This window comes from Sparus aurata, chromosome 6 (genome assembly GCF_900880675.1).
Source record: "Sparus aurata chromosome 6, fSpaAur1.1, whole genome shotgun sequence".
NCBI classification, from domain to species: Eukaryota; Metazoa; Chordata; class Actinopteri; order Spariformes; family Sparidae; genus Sparus; species Sparus aurata.
Genome location: NC_044192.1, coordinates 2,679,949 through 2,703,900, shown reverse-complemented (window position 1 = coordinate 2,703,900; position 23,952 = coordinate 2,679,949). Strand labels below are relative to the sequence as shown.

At 41.0% G+C, this 23,952-nt stretch overlaps 1 protein-coding gene across 1 annotated transcript in view; it reads right to left on the bottom strand.

Moving 5' to 3' along the window:
* LOC115582774 (dedicator of cytokinesis protein 3-like) overlaps positions 1 to 23,952 on the bottom strand; it is a 391,011-nt gene that overhangs the window by 224,023 nt on the left and 143,036 nt on the right. The gene's annotated exons all lie outside the window — the stretch shown is intronic.

Genomic DNA, 23,952 nt, shown 5'->3' with positions numbered 1-23,952 from the left:
TTACATTTGCTTGTTGTCATTAATTCACTGAATTTGCATTTATGAGGTTGTTTGTCATCGAGGTCAAAGAGATTTCATATAAGTTAAAAAGAAGGGAAAAAATTATTTTAAAAAACATGAATCACACTTGATAAAGTTTCTGCATCTGTATACCATAATCAAATATCCTCTGCTTCTGTCAACTTTTAAATAATGAAAGCACAGTGTTATACTAATAATCATGTTCAGATTGTGTTTCAACTGTTGTCATTAACTCAACTGTGTGACTGCATATTTTCATTTTGAATTAAATAAAGCAGATTTTCTTCCTGATGCAGCGAGTCTGATACATTCTGTTCTAATCTGCCAGATGCCAGGCTCAAAACATAAACGCCACAAAAACATAAAGACAGAAATCCTGATTGTGTTAAACCTACACAGAGCATTAAAGGTAGTCTATCAGCAATGTTGCACCATACCTGCGTACATCCTTAATCTGTTTGATCAGTTAAAAATAAAATCCATACTGGCTGCGCTGACCAGATCAGTGTCACAGGTGGACTGCTGTGTTTTATCAGATCAACAGAAACATTTAATGACTTCATTCTGAGATACGAACCTCCTCGAGTTCCATCGTAGCTGATGGTCATATCTGTTGCAGCAGTTACAAGTATTTTTGTGTTTTCTTTCTGTTTTATGATCAAAGTGTCGCTCTAACACATCAGTAGTCAGTTACCATGTGGCTCCAGTGCAACTGTTGCAGGACAGCTGACTTTATCTTTTCAGTCATTATACACACGATCAGAGGAAAGTTTGAGTCCCTGCAGCTTTTATTAAAACACTCTGCTGTCCACTGTGAAAACTAAACTCTGATTTTGAATGATTTACATGTAACAGAGTATTTCAACACTGATCTAAAGGTGAAATGAAAGCCGGCTGAATCACAGCAGAGTCAATAAAACATTACAGTTTAATGTTTGTCATTAAAGTCCGTGTAAACCAAAATCAGCCATTTTCTTCTAAACACATTAAACGGGTCATAAATGTGTTTACTTAAAACATGTAAAAGCCATTCGGCCATGTAGAATTTAATTTTGGAGCTAGGCTCACAAGCAGTTTTTCAACATTTCTGTGTTCAGGATTTAATGGGCGGGTCAGAAATCATGCAAATCATGGCCGCGTTACATAACGCGGCCATTTGATTTGCATAAACCCCGCCCTGCTGCGGAAGTGGTATAAATACGTTCAGCGCATCGGCTTCAGCGGTTCTCCCACTCGCTCTCCAGTTTCGGATTGCATTGCTTACAATAGTTTGCAGCTAGCTAACCAGCCAACCAGTCAGCTAACCAGCCATGTCTCCTCCACATCGCTCTGCATCCTTCCTGGATGCCACAGTGTGCAGGGTGACTGCGCTGTTAGCTTATTTAAGTTTCCTTCGGATGACAACGTATGGAAACAGGGGAGTCCATTGACGCTGGTCAACTCCGTCCCGGCTTGCATCCTCTCCTCCGCCAACGAGGAGATGTGACCGCTGCTGACCGCCGCTGACACTCTCCGTCCTGCTGACGGCGGGTCCCACCGGCATGATGTGGCCGCCGCGCCGCAGCCGGCCCTCCGTCCCGCTGACGGCGGGTCCCACCGGCAGTATGTGGAGGTAGTATCAGGGCCGCATTATTGGTGAGCCGTCCCAGTGTGAACGGATAATCCGGAGGCGCGGAGCGAGGGCGTGTCGGTCTGACAGTCTGATAACTGCACAGGTCCTTCACTCAACTAAATACAGAGAAATGTACCACAAAGCAACGTTACATGACCGAACAAAAGTAACGTAGTAACTGTAACTGTCTTTAGCAACTTATATGAGGAAAACAAATACCACAGCTGTATGTGGAGAAGCGTCTGTCCTCCTGTCCGTCCCCTCCCTGTCCTCCCGACTCTTCCTCACATTTCTGCTCACAAAACAGCGTCTGTCACGCTTGTCACAAGAGTGTTTAACCACCGAGTGTTTGACGAAAATAAATCACCGCGGCCGCCAGCCCTCCTGACCGAGACTTCAGGAAACTGTCCCCCAGAAAACAGCCTCCGTCCCCGCGAGTGACAGAGTCAGACAGCGTCCTGTTTACTGATGGTGATTATGTATAATTATGTAATTTAGCGCGAAAAACTTCACTCCGTCACTTTCCAGGATGTTTAGTGGGTCAGGATCTCAATCACTACACGTTATAACAGCATCTATATGATTATAAACTGTCCGCGGGTTTAGATAGACAAGGGGAACACCTGGGGAACACCTGGGGAGACACCGACGTCATTAACATGACGTGTAGCCCCCCGCCGCATGGGCGTGGTTCCAGCGCCTCTAACTGACACGCCCCCAGCGTTTCACAGCAGAAAGAAGTGCTTGTTTTTCCATGATTTTGAGACCTAATTTTATATACTTAACAATTTTTTTAATCTTTCAAATTTGGCTCAGTGGTCAATGATACATGTTTCTTTGGTGTGACAAACTCATAACACAATTTTTTTGCCGCTTTACACGGACTTTAAGCAACAATAGTGGAAGTCACATGCGCCGCCCCAGCCTCCTCCACACACACACACACACACACACACACGGCCCGACAATCAATCCAGAATACCTAGAGATGAATGAAAAATATGATTTTGTTGAATAATGTTTGAGTCACTACAGGATAGTTTATACATGCTGAAATAATAAATTATAATTAAATACAGCTAGCTTTTTTGTTTACTCTTAATCTATTAGGCTGCAGCTTTGTGGCAGTTTTCTTTATTGTAATTCTGCACCATAAATGATAGTTTGACTATCATTATAATATATACAAGCTCTATATAGTACGACTATAAACTTTATGGGCTGTGTTCACAGACACCTGTCTTTCTGGGTTGTGTGTGCAATCAATAATATAAAATCCATCAATGAATATATATATATGTATACACAGAGAAGTGTGTGTGTGTGTGTGTGTGTGTGTGTGTGTGTGTGTGTGTGTCTGTGGTGACCATTGAGCCAAATAATTACACATTGCTCAAATGTAAACAGCAGTGAAATAATGTCCTGCTCTTGCGTTTTTCCTTGCAAAGGTGGAGAAGGAAGCAGCAGCAGCACTGGTACCACAGGTGCTCCTGCAGAACTAGAGAGCGTCGATACACAGTCAGAAACAGAGCAGGACCTCCCAGGTACCACTTAGAGCACACAGAGTATGCTTTTAGAGAAAATTCTTTTAACTATCAAATAGGGTTAGAATACACAACTAGAGGTATGGTGGTCTGCATGAGAAGGGTGGCCTGGAATGGCATCAAATTCCCGGCCTGAATTATTGTCCCAGTCCGCCACTGATTAAATGAAAGTGGAGCGGGATAAATTCAAATTAGCAAACATGCTAAAAGTAAAGAAGCCGTAGAAAGAGATGGGTGGAGCAGAAACATTAAGGGCAAAAAAGAAAAAAACGGTTAAAACAGGATGCAGCCAAATACGCCATATTAACATAGTGGTGGAGGGGTGAAGGTGCGCTGCTACAGTCCGCCAGGCAGTGACAACACGGAACCAGCAGCAGAACCAATGCCGGTATGTCGGGCTGCGATGGCTCGGGTTGTAATTTCGGGCCCGTTGTGAAATCTAGTTTGTGTTTTTGGATGTGTTCAGGACACACAGAACTAGGCTGTCCGCCGATCGGATCGGCCGATATTTTGCATTTTGTGCAATTTGTGAGATCGGCCGTAATGTTTTTTTTTGTTGTTGTTGTTGTTGTTGTTATTGTTGTTGTTTTTTTCAATGAAAGTCTTTATTTAACATTTGCAAAAAGTACAGACATTCAGACAGAACAGGCACTGAGTGATAAGACATGATACAAAATGAGTAATGAAAACAAATCAATATAGAAATAATAATTGTAAATGAAATAAAATAAAATAAATGTATATAAGGTACTTCTTATTTGGCAACAGTTTCAAGGTATCGATATAAAAAATAAATTCATTTGTGAAGACATTAACGTTTGGGAGGGACTTGGAGAATTTACTCTTGTGAATGAATGTGGAATTTACCATTAAAATCAGATCGGCCGTAATGTCTTTATTAACCGATCCGATCAATGACGTCATTGTCTAGTTGAAACTGTTTGCAGATGCTCCCGTTGCATAGATTACCGATGGCTTGTGTTTTATCTGTCTCATTTACTCGGAAGAAGTTCCACAGCAGCGACATGTTTGTTTGCTATCTTAGTGATGATGTTGCTAGCTAATGATTCAAGATTCCAAAAACTTTATTGTCCGTCACATAGTGACGGGGCTCAAAACATAAACGCCACAAAAACATAAAGACAGAAATCCTGATTGTGTTAAACCTACACAGAGCATTAAAGGTAGTCTATCAGCAATGTTGCACCATACCTGCGTACATCCTTAATCTGTTTGATCAGTTAAAAATAAAATCCATACTGGCTGCGCTGACCAGAAAAACGCACAAATTTCCTTGTTGCAAAGAAAACATATTTCAGGAGAGAGTCTGTGTTCAAAGTTGAAAAGATATTTGAATATATATAGGTTATACATCCTGTTTTCCTGTTCTGTTTCTACATTAATATTTAGCCATTTTTACCAGCTCAAGAAAAATACATTCACACATGTGTATGTGTGTGTGTGCGTGCGCGCGCGCGCGTGTGTGGCGCTTTTGTTGATTTTGTGAATTCTTTGCATTCCATGGAAAGTGCCATAACGTTTATCTTTGTTGCTGTTATTGTTATTATTAGCTGACAAGGCCAGTGTCAGTCATGGAGTTGGTGCAGAGGGACAGGATAATGCCAGTCATAGGAGTGAGGAGGAGGAAGAGACAGATGAGGAGGGACAGGAGAAGGAGGAGGAGGAGGAAAGTGGAACAGGAACCACCAGAAAAACAGTGCCAGGTACAAGTGCAGTGTGCAGGACTGGGTTGGCAACAGGTCTTTGCATAGAATTATATTAAGATGTCATGTTGATGTTCCAATTCCAGTCACACAATAAGCCCATCCACTCCTGCAGTTATTATAGTGCAAATAAGGTATTCATGTTAAAATTACGGTTCCACTTGCATCTGTCATGCGATCGGATAAAAGGCCTCTCCAAACCAAGCTCCCGGGCTGAATTTCAGCCCCAGTCCGCCCCTGCCTTCGCTACATACATCCAGATATACAGTTACCTGTTGATGCAGGTGATGCACCGCGCTAAACTCCACTATTCCATGCTGCGCTGCACCGTCTCTCAGCATACACCACAACGGAGGTAACGTTAGCGGCAGGTTGGGAGAAGGTGCAACGAGAAATTTTGAGTTTACTTGAAAATGTCAGCACAACGATTATAACAAGCACCGGGTAGATGTCACCCATGAAGCAAGCAACACTGATCACGGATTCAGGATAATCATTCGGGGTTGATGGATTTGTGCCGAGTTCACAAGGAAGGACCCCGACTTTGAGTGGCTTTCCAGTGTACTTTTTCTAGTAGGAAGTCGGATAATTCCTACTGTCTTGAACGCAGCATCACTATGCGCGAGGGCCACTATGACGCGCGAAAGCTGTCAGTATCAAGTTACTGACAGATTACTTCACAGAGGCACAGACCTTTTGGATTGTTCAAGTATTTGTGTTATGTGATTTTACTGTATATGGTTGGTTGTTAATATATTTTTTGTTAAATTATTTTCAATAATCGTTTTAAAGACAAGACACATAGAAACCTCCCGACATCCATCCTGCCTTCTGCCCAAGAGGTAGAAAGCCTGGCTGACACACTGGTTCCAGGTAAAAAGAATATTAAATATTAGTAAAATTTAAAAAATATGCAAAATGTGCGCAAGGAGTTAAATGCAAAAACTGGTGCCTAATTGAGTAACAGCAGAAGTAAAAATGCCAGTACAAATGCAAACAGACTTTTGAAACATCACACAGAATCTTTTGTTGGCCTCTACAATCATTTCTATGTAATATAAAAGTTGTTCCTCACAACATTGTGGCAGCTGTGGCGTTTTCTCTGCATGTTTCTCCTTCATTTAACAGAGCAGTAGCAAAAGGTATACTGCCCCCATGTGGAAAAGAATATGACCCAGAGGGTAATTTAACATCTCCAAGGAGAGTTGGCAAAGAGTGTGTGCAATACAACAGAGTTCAACTAGTTCATCCACGTGGCGTGAATTCTGCTAGGAAAAATATTGTATGATTCTTTATTAACTCGCAGCAAAAAGCACATTTTGGAGATGGCAGCAGTTGTTGGAGGCTCTGCGGGGAAATCAATGCCAATCACTTCCACATATTCTGGAGCTACCGGGTCCTTATCATTTTCCCTCAGGATCCAAAAAGAAAAATGTTGCCTGATTTGGACCAGGTGGACTGAGTACATTAAACCAATTAGATCAAATTTTAACTGATTTGACAAAATGGTTGAAAGGATGTTGGCATAATTAACGGATTCATGTACTAGACACAATAGGAAATGTATGTATGGACATAAGTAAGAAACGATGTGTATGTAAGTTTCTGTTTGATTTTGTTTTATGTATGCATGTATGTGGATATATGTGTGTAGGTATATATGTAGACATACCTGTGTATGCATGTGTACATGACTGCTTGTACTCCTTACCACGGAACTCTGGTGAACCATGGAGTGAAGAGCGTCTCATCTTCGACTATATATAGTTAACTGTGCCCTATTGTTAAAAAGTAAAACTTTGGAAGGGCAACATTTGGATACTTGAAGAACGAAAAGTCTCAAAATACAAATAAAAAATATAAATAAATAAATAAATACTTTATCAGTAGTACTGTAATGTGTGAGACGATATGTAAGGATGTATTTGCCAATATACAGTGGTGGAAAAAAATTTTCGGACACCCTTAAAATTTTACACAGTCTCAAATATTATCATGAAATATTGGTGGAAAAAGCTTTTTTGTGTTTCAAAAGGTGCAGCTGCATTAGACAGACACAAACAAATACATTTACAATTTACAATTATATTTTTACTGTTTATTATTTACAAGAAAAACTAACAAAACTAAATTCTTGACAGTTTTAATATGTCAGTTCCTCAACATTGTCGGTGTCAAAGTCCACAAATAACAGAGAATGTGTTCAAAACTGAACAAAAAATAGATAAACCATCACATTATCAAATTAATATTTAGTAGCCCTGCCATTAGCACGCAGTAGAGCTCTAATCCTGGCTGGCATGTTCCCCACGAGCCTTTCACACTGTTGAGGGGTAATCTTGTCCCATTCTCCTTGAATTAGTGCTTTTAATTCATCTAAACTCTTCGGTTTACGCTTTGAAACAGACCTTTCGATAATCCACCACAGATTTTCAATGGGGCTCATGTCCGGGGATTGAGCTGGCCAGTCTAAGACCTGGATACTGTGCTCCTGCAGCCAAGTTCTACTGGTCCTGGATGCGTGGCAAGGTGCATTATCTTGTTGAAATATCCAGTTTTGACCTCGACAGAACAGTGCACGTGCAGATGGGAGCATGTGGGTTTCGAGAATAGCACAATACTTGGCAGAGTTCAGCGTGTCATCACAGACAGTGAGATGACCAACTCCAGCAGCACTCATGCATCCCCAAACCATGATACTGCCCCCACCATGCTTGACAGTAGGTACTGTACATGCTTGAGATAATGCTTCGCCTGGCCTTCTGCGTACTCTCACATTAGCAGGAGGAAGATAAAGCTGGAAACTGGACTCATCTGACCACAGAATCTTCTTCCAGTTCCTGGCTGTCCAGTTCTTGTGTGCTTGGGCTCAATGTCGCCAGGCTAACCTTTGTCTCTCATTGATCAGGGGCTTCTTGACGGCCTTGTAGGACCTTAAGCCATGATCTAAAAGTCGGCCACGAACAGTGCGGGTGGAACACTGGACACCGGTTTGGTTTGACCACTGCTGCTGAAGCTCCTGTGATGTCATTCGGCGGTTTTCCCTGCACATGCGATTCAGGATGCGGTCATTTCTTGCTGAAGAAACCCTTGGACGCCCAGATCTTGGTCTGTCTTCTAAGCTGTTTGTCTGTATTTCTGCAGAGTGTATCCAACTGCTGAAGGACTGCATCTGCACTTCCTGGCTATCTGGCGGCAGCTGTACCCTTCCTGGCTGAGAATCTGAATCTTCAGGCGTGTTTCCTGCGTTAGGTTCCTTGTCTTAGCCATTTTTGTCTCTGGAGAACTTTCAAATGTGCTGGCTTTATATAGACACTATGCACCGCAAAAAATTTTTTGTCTTTTAATAAAAAGCATGACTTTCATTAGTGGATCACTGGTACCAAAATTACCCAATACTCAAAATTTCTTATGTATTTTTAAAGAACCAATCAATTTTAAGTTTCCAGTGGCTTTTTTAGGATTTGTTTAGTATTTTAGTTGTGACTGTACTGAAAGAAATTGCACTTGAAGACCTAAAAGTGTTTCTAAATCCAATATTTCACAAATGTTGTCCGAAAACTTTTTTCCACCACTGTGATTATATATATATATTATATATATATATATATATATATATATATATATATATATATATATATATATATATATATATATATATATATATATATATATATATATATATATATATATATTAATATATATATATATATATATATATATATATATATATATATATATATATTTAAAGAAAAGAATATGACCTACAAAATTAACCAGCACCTGGTAATAACACACATATTTTTGTTGATAATAGCATAAATGAAATCATGACCTGTCGCTTGTTTTGTGTCTATGACTCTCAGGTGCAGCTCCAGAACCAACTTCCACCTCTACTGATCCAACAAATGAAATACCACTGCTGCAGGTTGGAGTTTGAGGTGATTATCCAAAATGTTCTGAGTGGCAGGACAGTTCTGGAAACATCCTGCTACAGAAACACAGGTCTCAACTGTAATCTATACTTTATGTATGTTATTACTTTATTTAATGTTGACTTTTCTTTTGTTTTCTGCAGGTGAACATCAGCATGAAAGTGGTTCATCTAAAGTTCCTCAAGAGATAGTGTAGAAGCTAAGCCAATGCTTTAAGCCACTGAGGCATTTCAACAGGGAACCTAATTGACGCGCGTTTACTTTACCCTGATGGATGAATGAGAGTACTGCCTTTCTGTTAAGATGCAAACAAGTCTATTTATTTTACATCTAATGCTTTAAATCACACAATCCTACACACACACATCCGCACGGAACATACTGCGCAGCGCAGCGGTCAAAAACTGTTTTTCCTGTTCCGGTTGGAAACACCTGACAAGCCCCCAAAGGTTCCTACACTATATAGGCTGACCCGCCAATCACAGTCAGACCATGACACACAATTAACTTAAATCTGCTCTTACAGATAGTGAACATTTGACAGCTTTCTGTTGTAAAGGTGTGTGTTTGCACTTGCGCATTATTATCTTTAATGTCACAATCCAAACCCCATCTTTAACATTAACTTCTCTAGTGGAGATTTAAATGTACTCACTCGTGTTGAGTACGACGGCTCTGCAGGCGGAGCCCCAGGACAAAGTGATGATATCCACCGTGGTGTTGTCTCAGACAAACTGTGTCATGTACTCACATCTTTGCTCTGTAGCTCTCAGAGTGACTGCCAGCAGTGATGGTAGTGATATGTTATAAAACCTACAGCCAGCGTTTCCTTTCTCTTCATGCAAGTGTTTTACCGCAGCACTTCTTCTGCCAGAGAAAACCGCTGTATGGACCCAGGCTCTTTCAGAGCAGCTTTAGAAATCAAACAATAGAAGACATTTGTTTTTTATTCAGGGATGAATCCTCTATGAGGCTTTAAGTTTTGTATGTTTTTGTTGTTTTTCGGTACTGTAACATTTGTTGGGACCCACAGATTAAGTAATTTATTGTGACTACCTGTCCTCAAGTTTTCTTCTCCTGGACTTGTCTGGTCTAACAGCTGCTGAGAGCTGCAAGCTACATTCCCTGCAGGTCCAAAGAACTTCTCCTCACTGCAGCAACACGAGGTCCTGTTAGTATTCCAGATCAGTTAGCACCAGCCGCTGCGACGCAAAGCTTAACCGCTAACTCCTCAAGCCGAGGTACATGAAGTTAGTACCGAGCTAGCAAAGGAAAGGAGCAACCAGTTTCCTCCACCTGCTGTCTTTTATCAGACTTTGCACAGAAAGAACAGCATTGTTCATTATTGGGATTACAACCTTCTCCTGTTTGGCTCATCAGCAAAGGAACCGCCAGCACCTTTTCTTCATAGACTGGTAACGCTAAACTGGGCCTGAATGTGTTGCATAGCACGACTAAGCACAGGATTTTAACTCTGGTTGATGTGATGCACATTAGAGTTCAGATTCTCTCCCCGAGCCCGACCCTGATGGGCCGATATTTCCCGTCACTATCCTCAGGTCGGGTCGGGCTCGTTTTTTTTGGGCCCGATCTAAGCTCTAATGCACGTGTTCAATCAGTGTGTTTGTTGACTGTTTGGTTGTTATTGTGATCTCAGGTCAGGTTGTTGGTAGTTTGCTTTCCTAGATGGTTAATTTGAGGTTGAATGCTGCTTCACACAGACTCAGGGTCTTTGTAAGCAGCTAACCATCTTCTCTAACTGGGCATCACATCACCGGAGCATGTGAGCAGAGCTGAGTGGCGAGAATTTCCGCTCCCTGCTTACGTGGGTGTTCGCTCCTTCGCTCCAAGTTATACCAGACAGCTCCGCTCAAAGACCGCTCTCTGGTCACCTAAAATTTCATCCAGCTGAATTCGCTCCATACTTGCTCAAATTTAAAAGAGGGAGCAATTCCTGACATTGCACCTATATGACCTGTCTGCTTGCTTTTTTAAAAATATTTTACAAACTCCATCTCTCAACGAATGACCTCTGATGTAGGCTAACCCTTGAAGGCACACACAAGTCTGTGTAGACTTGTGCATGCCCTAGACTCGTGGAGAGCGGTATCGGAATGGAACTGGAGCGAAACAGAACCATCGCTCTGGCCTTTGGATTAAAACCCGCTCTGCGCTCCGACTATCCACCTTATTCCTGACTTCGTGAGTTTACCCATGGTTCATAGCGATATTCGGTTATGCTCTTCCAGTTGAGCTGGATGACCTCGGTGTTTACACTAACGTAGCTGTCATACTCGCTCTAACCGGCTTTTAACACAAAGAAAGCGACAGAATGGATAAAAATCGTCGGTGGATACACAGTACAGATGTTTTAATAAGTCATGAGGACAGTTCTCACAGTGTCTCACCCGTCAGTTCTCACGGAGTGGGCAGATGACATGAAGCATTAGCCCGACGTTAGCTACATCGACGTAGCTAACGTCGGGCTAATGCTTATCTTATATTTTCTGAAGGTGTTGACGGCGGAGAATTACGCAGTTACAAAAACACAGAAGCATACAACTACCTGCACAGTAACAACATAGGGAAAATACTGTTGAAGAAACACAGCTAGTTTATATTTCTGAAGGCAGCAGTAGAGTCCAGCCAGAGTGTCAATCCAGCTAAACATACAGTGTAGATAATGCTGAAGGAAGTGGAGTCGTGGAGACAGGCGGCTGCTCGGACGTTGCTGGGTTAGGGAAGTCATGCAGCAGCTATACTGTGGAAGATATTCATGAACCCAAATATTTATTTCAGTGTCAACGCTGCGAGCCACGCTAGTCTCTGTTCCTCTTTCCTCAGCATGGCGTGTAGGGCGCAGGGCACGGACATGTTTGTCTAAGTTGCTGATGTACTCTACACGAGACATTTCTGAGAAAAACTTCAATTTTCATGAATTGTTGTGGCAACCAGCAACGGCACATGTTGTACCTGAGCTCAGTTTAAAAACAATTTAGCACTTATGACCTAACGCTAGTTGTTTAGGGCTAGCTTAGCGGCAGTGGCCATCATGCAGTTGCAAGGCAACCGGAAACAGAAAACCGTCGGCGGAAGTAGTTATCTGTCATGGCAGCCCCCATAGGCTTCCGGGGAAACAGGTGGATATTTCACACACTCCGCTCCCCGCTCGCCCCGCGCTCCATGTCACACACACAAACACACACACACACCTGTATATAGTACATGTTAGTTAGATTGTGTGTTTTCATCTTTATGTTAAATTAAGGCTTTTGAACCTTCTTGCTGTCTATTTAATATTGTACAAGAGTGAATGTTGCCAACCTCTACACTGTCAAAAGCTCCAAAATCGTTCAGCCATTACAGCTGTTAAGGTAAATTTAGTTGTAGTTATTAAGCTAATTGTTAATCAGAGTTATAAACAGTTTAGTACCTTTTTTATGAGACTGATTTGGTCAATTTGTGATGTCTTCCCTTCTTCGAGGGTGGTGATATAATGTAAACTGGATCTTAATATTTCTCATAATTAGTAATTGTCCCTGATAATCATTCATTATTAATGATAGCCAAATTTAACCCCAAGCTGCCCATTAATGTTGCATGAAACACTACACATTTTTTTGTTGAATGTTTATTAAGCTTTGAACCGCTGATCCAATCCAAATCCTTAAAATGGATATAAACACGTCTTATTTGGCGTTCAGGGGTTCTATGGTGAAAGTGATTATGTCAGTTCATTTTACCTTTACTTTTTTTTACCTGCACTGTTTATCTTTCTTGTTTGAGCTCAATAGTAGTATTTATCTGAAAATAGTCAGACACTTTTTTTTGTTTTGTTTTTTTTACTTCAATGTCCTATTTTATGATGTAATAACCTTTTTATGCTCTGAACTGTTTTGTACGTCTACTTGTTGATAATGGAATGTAGTATTACTCTTGTTTTCACTGGAAAAAGTAAAGGATGGTACAGTGATGACTGGCTGTAACTTGGTTAGGACAGGTCAGATGCAGATGTTTTTCTTTACTTACTGTTACTGTAATACAAGTCAGAGTTATCAGCTATTGCCTATTTGCTACATTTGGTCATTGTCATTGCATTCATGAGGTTGTTTGTCGAGGAGGTCAAAGAGATTTTAAATAAGTTGAAAAGAAGGGAAAAAATAATTATTTAAAAAAACAAGAAATGCACTTGGTACAGTTTCTGCATTTATATACCATAATTTAATGTCCTCTGCTTCTTTCAGCTTTTAGATAAAGACATCAAAATGTTCTATCAGTAATACTGAGACACAATCAACATCATGTTTAAACTCAACTGTGTGACTGGATATTTTCATTTTGAATTAAACAGAGTTGATTTTCTGTCTGATATATTCTGTTCTAATCTGCCGTCAGTGTCACAGGTGGACTGTTGTGTTTTATCAGATCAACAGTAACATTTAATGACTTCATTCTGAGATACGAGCCTCCTCGAGTTACATCTTAGCTGGTGGTTATATCAGTTGCAGCAGTTACAAGTATTTTTGTGTTTTCTTTGTTTTATGATCCAAGTGTCGCTCTAACACATCAGTAGTCAGTTACTGATCCAGTGCAACTGTTGCAGGACAGCTGACTTCATCTTTTCAGTCATTATACACACGATCAGAGGAAAGTTTGAGTCCCTGCAGTTTTCATTCAAACACTTTCAAGGAGAGTTAAAACTCCCCTGGAAGAAAACATGAATGCTTCCAGTCATATTCAGTAGATGGTGGAGTTGTACACTTCAGCCTCTTGTAAACAAATGTGAGTTTTACAAAGACAAACACTGATGTGTTGGAGATGTGTACTGAAGTTAGCATGCATTTCTGTCAGTTTATCATCAAACTAATTAATCATCAGACTGTGAAAATGCATCATTATAAAGTTGTTAGTGATGTCATCTTCTCACTTAAACATTGTAGAGCTGCTCCTGTATATCAGCAGCTCACAGAACTGAACCAAAGTTCCACGTTAAGGTAGATGAAGTAGTAAAACAATAAACTACATGATGCGTACCATACAAAGTTCTTCTGACATAAGGTCATGTGACTTCGGCTCTCTATGGGCCACACAATATGGAAGATCCAGGTGTTTTCCTACTCGGGAAGTCGAGTTTTTAGGCTTCAGAGCGCCACTGAGCAGCACTTTCATAGGAGTGACGACGCTACGCCCCCCAAAGCTGTGTCCTGATTTAACGTAACCTCCTCAGTCACTACAGCCAAGGATAGCTACAGTTAAGAGTATAGAGAGCAGCAGTTAGCGGTGATGCTGCTGCATATAGTTTTAGATTAACCTTGGAATTTTTACCATTTTCTTTGTCATATGATTTACATGTAACAGAGTATTTCAACACTGATCTAAAGGTGAAATGAAAGCCGGCTGAATCACAGCAGAGTCAATAAAACATTACAGTTTAATGTTTGTCATTAATCATGAATCCACAACACAGCAGTTTGTTTAGTGAGTAGGAAAAAAAAGAATGTGAGTATTTACATCTACTGTCCTACACATACACAGTTTACACCCATGCTAACACAATAGAGACTTTTATATACAAGAAATACACGTGTTACAATACACATATACAATACGTCTTCATCAAAATGTAATAGATTGTTGCATCTTTGCATCAGGCTCAGTCTGTAACAACTGAAGTAATCCAAAGGTAAATTGAAGTTACATTACTTTGGATTGTGATACTTGCAGGGGCGCAGCCATCATTTCAGAAGTGAGAGGGACAAATTGTTCAGAGGTCTACTGAGTGATTTATCATCCTCTCGCATTCAATTGCACCTTTCCTCATATTATCAGTTCTAGATTTCTTTTAGACCTCAGCAGAAACAATAATATAATCAAAATAAAATAAGACCACAAAAAACCACAGGGCCGATCACTGAGGAGCTGGTCGTGACCAGTATCTTTAGCGCCCCTAGTGGTAGTGACCACTGGTCCCTGCCGCAGACCAGCTGGTCCTGACCCCACATATCTTCATAATCAATGATAATAACAATATTAATCATGATATTTCTCATATAGTGTATTTTATAGACAAAAGATGATGATCTCTGACATTTATCCAGCTAACAGTGCTGCCAAATGACCGGAAAGAAAAGAAAATACCAAAGCTGCTTCACAGACCACAGGGACCACAGGGCCGATCACTGAGGAGCTGGTCAGGACCAGTATCTTTAGCGCCCCTAGTGGTAGTGACCACACAGATCTTCATAATCAATGATAATAACAATATTAATCATGATATTTCTGATATAGTGTATTTTATAGACAAAAGATTAAGATCTCTGACATTTATCCAGCTAACAGTGCTGATCACTGAGGAGCTGGTCAGGACCAGTATCTTTAGCGCCCCTAGTGGTAGTGACCACTGGTCTGTGCCAGAGACCATGGTCCCTGGCACAGACCACAGAATCAGCTACAACCCCTGCTGCTCCACTTCTTCGCCGACGAAGAAGGCAAACACCGCAAGCTCAGCCAGGTCTACGGGAAGAGAGAGTGTCCGACTTCATAGCAGCGTTTGTATCCCCGCCCCTGCTGTCGCCAGCAGATCTCGCTGATGCAGTCAGGCAGCAGGAGATCAACTTGAACGCGCCTTTTGTTTCTAAATAAGGGACAAAGTGCGTCCCTTTTAAGCTCAATACGAGACGATTCCGTTTTTCAAGGGATGGTTGGCAACCCCACCTCAGTCCGACTGCACTCGTGATCCGCAGGTTGTCATCATTTGCTGTCACTGTGTCCAACATGTCGGGGTTTAAACTTCTACCGACAGCTCTGGAGGGTCTGTCCGTGTTTGTCTGCCTGTTCATGTTGGTTGGGCTTATATTCGGATGGGACCACGGTAAGAAATTAGCGCTTTACCTCGTTAGAGCGGAGTGTGGAATGACAGAAATACTCGATAACAAGCTTGACACGTTAACCTGGACGCTGCTCTCGAGCCGCTCGGTGTGAACAAACGCCTCAGACTGTTCGTGTTTGTGGGTACATACTTTCTTGACAAAGATATAAAGACGACAATATGCACTTTTGGAGGATTTGTTGACAGTTACGTTTATTTTTTTTTACAGTAATCGACACTGTCACTGTGCTCTGTAGTGGTTTCCAGGTCACAGACTCCGACATCTCCGGGTGGAATAGTGGCGTTAAAACCACGTTAAAATTAATATAATGCGATTAATATTTGAGACAGAACATTAATTCGTGCACGTGCCGAGCCCTGGAGGTGACATGATGTGTTTTTTATTTTTATTTTATTTCATTTTTTTTAGAAAACGCGCGAGATAGTAATTCGTAATTCGTTTTGTCTTTCATGATACATTTTATTTTCGATGCTAAAATTGATTGTCAGGGTGAGTGTTAACACATTTTATCTTTAAATCACAGTCAGAGTCTCTGAGTCTGTTTTCTCTCTGTGAGCTGAAGAAGACAAACATGTTGGAGGAACTCATGAACGCTTCATTCAGAGACTTTAACTTTTTATCTGTCGAGGACTAAACTGCGTCACCGTGTGTGAGTGTGGGACACCGGACCGTTTCTGTGTTCCAATATCCATACTTCCCGTACTTACTATACTTAGTTTGAGTACGTAGGGTGTTCCGTAATCGATCGCGGCGAAAAGAAGTGTGCTAAAAGGACCCCGATGTTGCCCTCATAACGGCAAAATCGCTGAGTGTGCAACGATGTACACTTTACGCACTCAACGGCCGCCATCTTGTCTACGTAGCGGAAGAAGCGGAGCCAGGCAGAGGCGCTCCGCTCTGATTTTTTTAAATAGCTACCGAGACAACAGCGCCTGCAGCGGAGCCATATTGCAGGATTGTAGGATTGTAATTGTTAAAAAGTAAAGTCGTAGATGTCTTTTGTTCACCGTTCAAAGCGGGATGTTTTTGGCAGGTGACGAGCCGCGGCGGATGTCGCAATCGTAATTTCCGGTAAGTGCACCACGGAGTATTTGGAACAACACCCACCTGCTGAAATCTGCATACTTAGTAAGTGCGGATAGTGTACTACGTTTAAGTGTACTCATGGAAGTGTGAATATCGGAACACAGCTCGTGTGTTATTTCCTGTTTTCTGCAGCTGATGAACAAACGTGTTTACCTCCTCTCTTGAACGTTAATTTCATGATGCATTCAGGGACAACTTGTAAGTTACGAAATCACCACATAAAAGTCCAGTAAAGGTTTCTTTTGTCGTGTTTTCCTTTGTTGACCAACATCAGCTGCTTCTGTCATTAATGTCTTGTTCTTACAACGCAGCCTTTTAACTGATTATCAGTAAGATATCACAGTCAGTTACACAAAAAATAAACTTATAATCAAACGTTCATGATTAAACTCCACCTGATTCTTGTACAGTAGGTCCTAAATACTCCTGTGAGAGCAGTAATACGTTCACCGCAACATCTGTAATAATTTAATGCTACAATAATGAAGATAATTAATAATTAGCAGACACTATAAAATTCTTGTAAACTTCAAATCAAATTATTATAATCGAACTCCACCAGATTCTTGTAATAGGACTCTTGTATCTTATAAGTTCTCCCTTTCTCTCATAATTCTGACTGACACAGTGAATATTTATTAACAAGCTCAGTGTTCATCTCTTTCTCTAACTGGCAGTAATGAGCTGCTGTGAAGCCTGAAACAGAAACAGACACAGTGTGCAGCAGGTGATAACAGACAGTTTTTTACTGTTCTGTACTTTACTGTGTTATTTCTTTTTACTGTAGGCTACGTTACATTGCACATCATGTAACGAGTTGCAGGTGCAGAGCTGTTCGGTTTGCTGACGTAAAGATAAACCTGAGTAGTTTTATTAACACGTCACTTTAATATTTAAATAAATATTATTTAATAATTAAAAAGACATGGAGAGAAAAAAATGTAACTTAAAAATACATAAATAACTTTTAAAGTATCTAATTTTTCAATACAAACTTATTTGTCATGTGTTGCTGTGGTTTTGTACGGCGCCCGGGAGGTGACATGGATGTGTTGTTGTTTTATATAAAACGCACCAGATAGTAATTCATACTTAGTTTTGTTTTTAATTGAACATTTTATTTTCGATGCTAAAATTGATTTTCACCGTTGTGGACGAAGAGCCCCCTCCCCCTCTTTGTGTGGGCAAAGACCTTAAAAGTGAAAGTAAACTTTTTCGGACTCCATTTTGTGTCGAACAGGCAGCAGCAGTCAGTGAGGGTGAGTGCTAACACATTTTATCTTTATATTACAGTCAGAGTCTCTGAGTCTGTTTTCTCTCTGTGAGCTGAAGAAGACAAACATGGTGGATGAACTCGTGAACGCTTCATTCAGAGACTTTAACTTTTTATCTGTCGAGGACTAAACTGCGTCACCGTGTGTGTGTGCAGGTCCGGTTTTTGCTATGGGCAATGTTGGCCAGCGTTTCCTTTCTCTTCATGCAAGTGTTTTACCGCAGCACTTCTTCTGCCAGAGAAAACCGCTGTATGGACCCAGGCTCTTTCAGAGCAGCTTTAGAAATCAAACAATAGAAGACATTTGTTTTTTATTCAGGGATGAATCCTCTATGAGGCTTTAAGTTTTGTATGTTTTTGTTGTTTTTCGGTACTGTAACATTTGTTGGGACCCACAGATTAAGTAATTTATTGTGACTACCTGTCCTCAAGTTTTCTTCTCCTGGACTTGTCTGGTCTAACAGCTGCTGAGAGCTGCAAGCTACATTCCCTGCAGGTCCAAAGAACTTCTCCTCACTGCAGCAACACGAGGTCCTGTTAGTATTCCAGATCAGTTAGCACCAGCAGCTGCGACGCAAAGCTTAACCGCTAACTCCTCAAGCCGAGGTACATGAAGTTAGTACCGAGCTAGCAAAGGAAAGGAGCAACCAGTTTCCTCCACCTGCTGTCTTTTATCAGACTTTGCACAGAAAGAACAGCATTGTTCATTATTGGGATTACAACCTTCTCCTGTTTGGCTCATCAGCAAAGGAACCGCCAGCACCTTTTCTTCATAGACTGGTAACGCTAAACTGGGCCTGAATGTGTTGCATAGCACGACTAAGCACAGGATTTTAACTCTGGTTGATGTGATGCACATTAGAGTTCAGATTCTCTCCCCGAGCCCGACCCTGATGGGCCGATATTTCCCGTCACTATCCTCAGGTCGGGTCGGGCTCGTTTTTTTGGGCCCGATCTAAGCTCTAATGCACGTGTTCAATCAGTGTGTTTGTTGACTGTTTGGTTGTTATTGTGATCTCAGGTCAGGTTGTTGGTAGTTTGCTTTCCTAGATGGTTAATTTGAGGTTGAATGCTGCTTCACACAGACTCAGGGTCTTTGTAAGCAGCTAACCATCTTCTCTAACTGGGCATCACATCACCGGAGCATGTGAGCAGAGCTGAGTGGCGAGAATTTCCGCTCCCTGCTTACGTGGGTGTTCGCTCCTTCGCTCCAAGTTATACCAGACAGCTCCGCTCAAAGACCGCTCTCTGGTCACCTAAAATTTCATCCAGCTGAATTCGCTCCATACTTGCTCAAATTTAAAAGAGGGAGCAATTCCTGACATTGCACCTATATGACCTGTCTGCTTGCTTTTTTAAAAATATTTTACAAACTCCATCTCTCAACGAATGACCTCTGATGTAGGCTAACCCTTGAAGGCACACACAAGTCTGTGTAGACTTGTGCATGCCCTAGACTCGTGGAGAGCGGTATCGGAATGGAACTGGAGCGAAACAGAACCATCGCTCTGGCCTTTGGATTAAAACCCGCTCTGCGCTCCGACTATCCACCTTATTCCTGACTTCGTGAGTTTACCCATGGTTCATAGCGATATTCGGTTATGCTCTTCCAGTTGAGCTGGATGACCTCGGTGTTTACACTAACGTAGCTGTCATACTCGCTCTAACCGGCTTTTAACACAAAGAAAGCGACAGAATGGATAAAAATCGTCGGTGGATACACAGTACAGATGTTTTAATAAGTCATGAGGACAGTTCTCACAGTGCCTCACACATCAGTTCTCACGGAGTGGGCAGATGACATGAAGCATTAGCCCGACGTTAGCTACATCGACGTAGCTAACGTCGGGCTAATGCTTATCTTATATTTTCTGAAGGTGTTGACGGCCGAGAATTACGCAGTTACAAAAACACAGAAGCATACAACTACCTGCACAGTAACAACATAGGGAAAATACTGTTGAAGAAACACAGCTAGTTTATATTTCTGAAGGCAGCAGTAGAGTCCAGCCAGAGTGTCAATCCAGCTAAACATACAGCGTAGATAATGCTGAAGGAAGTGGAGTCGTGGAGACAGGCGGCTGCTCGGACGTTGCTGGGTTAGGGAAGTCATGCAGCAGCTATACTGTGGAAGATATTCAGAAACCCAAATATTTATTTCAGTGTCAACACTGCGAGCCACGCTAGTCTCTGTTCCTCTTTCCTCAGCATGGCGTGTAGGGCGCAGGGCACGGACATGTTTGTCTAAGTTGCTGATGTACTCTACACGAGACATTTCTGAGAAAAACTTCAATTTTCATGAATTGTTGTGGCAACCAGCAACGGCACATGTTGTACCTGAGCTCAGTTTAAAAACAATTTAGCACTTATGACCTAACGCTAGTTGTTTAGGGCTAGCTTAGCGGCAGTGGCCATCATGCAGTTGCAAGGCAACCGGAAACAGAAAACCGTCGGCGGAAGTAGTTATCTGTCATGGCAGCACCCATAGGCTTCTGAGGAAACAGGTGGATATTTCACACACTCCGCTCCCCGCTCGCCCCGCGCTCCATGTCACACACACAAACACACACACACACCTGTATATAGTACATGTTAGTTAGATTGTGTGTTTTCATCTTTATGTTAAATTAAGGCTTTTGAACCTTCTTGCTGTCTATTTAATATTGTACAAGAGTGAATGTTGCCAACCTCTACACTGTCAAAAGCTCCAAAATCGTTCAGCCATTACAGCTGTTAAGGTAAATTTAGTTGTAGTTATTAAGCTAATTGTTAATCAGAGTTATAAACAGTTTAGTACCTTTTTTATGAGACTGATTTGGTCAATTTGTGATGTCTTCCCTTCTTCGAGGGTGGTGATATAATGTAAACTGGATCTTAATATTTCTCATAATTAGTAATTGTCCCTGATAATCATTCATTATTAATGATAGCCAAATTTAACCCCAAGCTGCCCATTAATGTTGCATGAAACACTACACATTTTTTTGTTGAATGTTTATTAAGCTTTGAACCGCTGATCCAATCCAAATCCTTAAAATGGATATAAACACGTCTTATTTGGCGTTCAGGGGTTCTATGGTGAAAGTGATTATGTCAGTTCATTTTACCTTTACTTTTTTTTACCTGCACTGTTTATCTTTCTTGTTTGAGCTCAATAGTAGTATTTATCTGAAAATAGTCAGACACTTTTTTTTGTTTTGTTTTTTTTACTTCAATGTCCTATTTTATGATGTAATAACCTTTTTATGCTCTGAACTGTTTTGTACGTCTACTTGTTGATAATGGAATGTAGTATTACTCTTGTTTTCACTGGAAAAAGTAAAGGATGGTACAGTGATGACTGGCTGTAACTTGGTTAGGACAGGTCAGATGCAGATGTTTTTCTTTACTTACTGTTACTGTAATACAAGTCAGAGTTATCAGCTATTGCCTATTTGCTACATTTGGTCATTGTCATTGCATTCATGAGGTTGTTTGTCGAGGAGGTCAAAGAGATTTTAAATAAGTTGAAAAGAAGGGAAAAAATAATTATTTAAAAAAACAAGAAATGCACTTGGTACAGTTTCTGCATTTATATACCATAATTTAATGTCCTCTGCTTCTTTCAGCTTTTAGATAAAGACATCAAAATGTTCTATCAGTAATACTGAGACACAATCAACATCATGTTTAAACTCAACTGTGTGACTGGATATTTTCATTTTGAATTAAACAGAGTTGATTTTCTGTCTGATATATTCTGTTCTAATCTGCCGTCAGTGTCACAGGTGGACTGTTGTGTTTTATCAGATCAACAGTAACATTTAATGACTTCATTCTGAGATACGAGCCTCCTCGAGTTACATCTTAGCTGGTGGTTATATCAGTTGCAGCAGTTACGAGTATTTTTGTGTTTTCTTTGTTTTATGATCCAAGTGTCGCTCTAACACATCAGTAGTCAGTTACTGATCCCTGCAGTTTTCATTCAAACACTTTCAAGGAGAGTTAAAACTCCCCTGGAAGAAAACATGAATGCTTCCAGTCGTATTCAGTAGATGGTGGAGTTGTACACTTCAGCCTCTTGTAAACAAATGTGAGTTTTACAAAGACAAACACTGATGTGTTGGAGATGTGTACTGAAGTTAGCATGCATTTCTGTCAGTTTATCATCAAACTAATTAATCATCAGACTGTGAAAATGCATCATTATAAAGTTGTTAGTGACGTCGTCTTCTCACTTAAACATTGTAGAGCTGCTCCTGTATATCAGCAGCTCACAGAACTGAACCAAAGTTCCACGTTAAGGTAGATGAAGTAGTAAAACAATAAACTACATGATGCGTACCATACAAAGTTGTTCTGAAATAAGGTCATGTGACTTCGGCTCTCTATGGGCCACACAATATGGCAGATCCAGGTGTTTTCCTACTCGGGAAGTCGAGTTTTTAGGCTTCAGAGCGCCACTGAGCAGCACTTTCATAGGAGTGAACGACGCTACGCCCCCCAAAGCTGTGTCCTGATTTAACATAACCTCCTCAGTCACTACAGCCAAGGATAGCTACAGCTAAGAGTATAGAGAGCAGCAGTTAGCGGTGATGCTGCTGCATATAGTTTTAGATTAACCTTGGAATTTTTACCATTTTCTTTGTCATATGATTTACATGTAACAGAGTATTTCAACACTGATCTAAAGGTGAAATGAAAGCCGGCTGAATCACAGAAGAGTCAATAAAACATTACAGTTTAATGTTTGTCATTAATCATGAATCCACAACACAGCAGTTTGTTTAGTGAGTAGGAAAAAAAAGAACGTGAGTATTTACATCTACTGTCCTACACATACACAGTTTACACCCATGCTAACACAATAGAGACTTTTATATACAAGAAATACACGTGTTACAATACACATATACAATACGTCTTCATCAAAATGTAATAGATTGTTGCATCTTTGCATCAGGCTCAGTCTGTAACAACTGAAGTAATCCAAAGGTAAATTAGTTACATTACTTTGGCGTTGTGATACTTGCAGGGGCGCAGCCATCATTTCAGAAGTGAGAGGGACAAATTGTTCAGAGGTCTACTGAGTGATTTATCATCCTCTCGCATTCAATTGCACCTTTCCTCATATTATCAGTTCTAGATTTCTTTTAGACCTCAGCAGAAACAATAATATAATCAAAATAAAATAAGACCACAAAAAACCACAGGGCCGATCACTGAGGAGCTGGTCGTGACCAGTATCTTTAGCGCCCCTAGTGGTAGTGACCACTGGTCCCTGCAGCAGACCAGCTGGTCCTGACCCCACATATCTTCATAATCAATGATAATAACAATATTAATCATGATATTTCTCATATAGTGTATTTTATAGACAAAAGATGATGATCTCTGACATTTATCCAGCTAACAGTGCTGCCAAATGACCGGAAAGAAAAGAAAATACCAAAGCTGCTTCACAGACCACAGGGACCACAGGGCCGATCACTGAGGAGCTGGTCAGGACCAGTATCTTTAGCGCCCCTAGTGGTAGTGACCACACAGATCTTCATAATCAATGATAATAACAATATTAATCATGATATTTCTGATATAGTGTATTTTATAGACAAAAGATTAAGATCTCTGACATTTATCCAGCTAACAGTGCTGATCACTGAGGAGCTGGTCAGGACCAGTATCTTTAGCGCCCCTAGTGGTAGTGACCACTGGTCTGTGCCAGAGACCATGGTCCCTGGCACAGACCACAGAATCAGCTACAACCCCTGCTGCTCCACTTCTTCGCCGACGAAGAAGGCAAACACCGCAAGCTCAGCCAGGTCTACGGGAAGAGAGAGTGTCCGACTTCATAGCAGCGTTTGTATCCCCGCCCCTGCTGTCGCCAG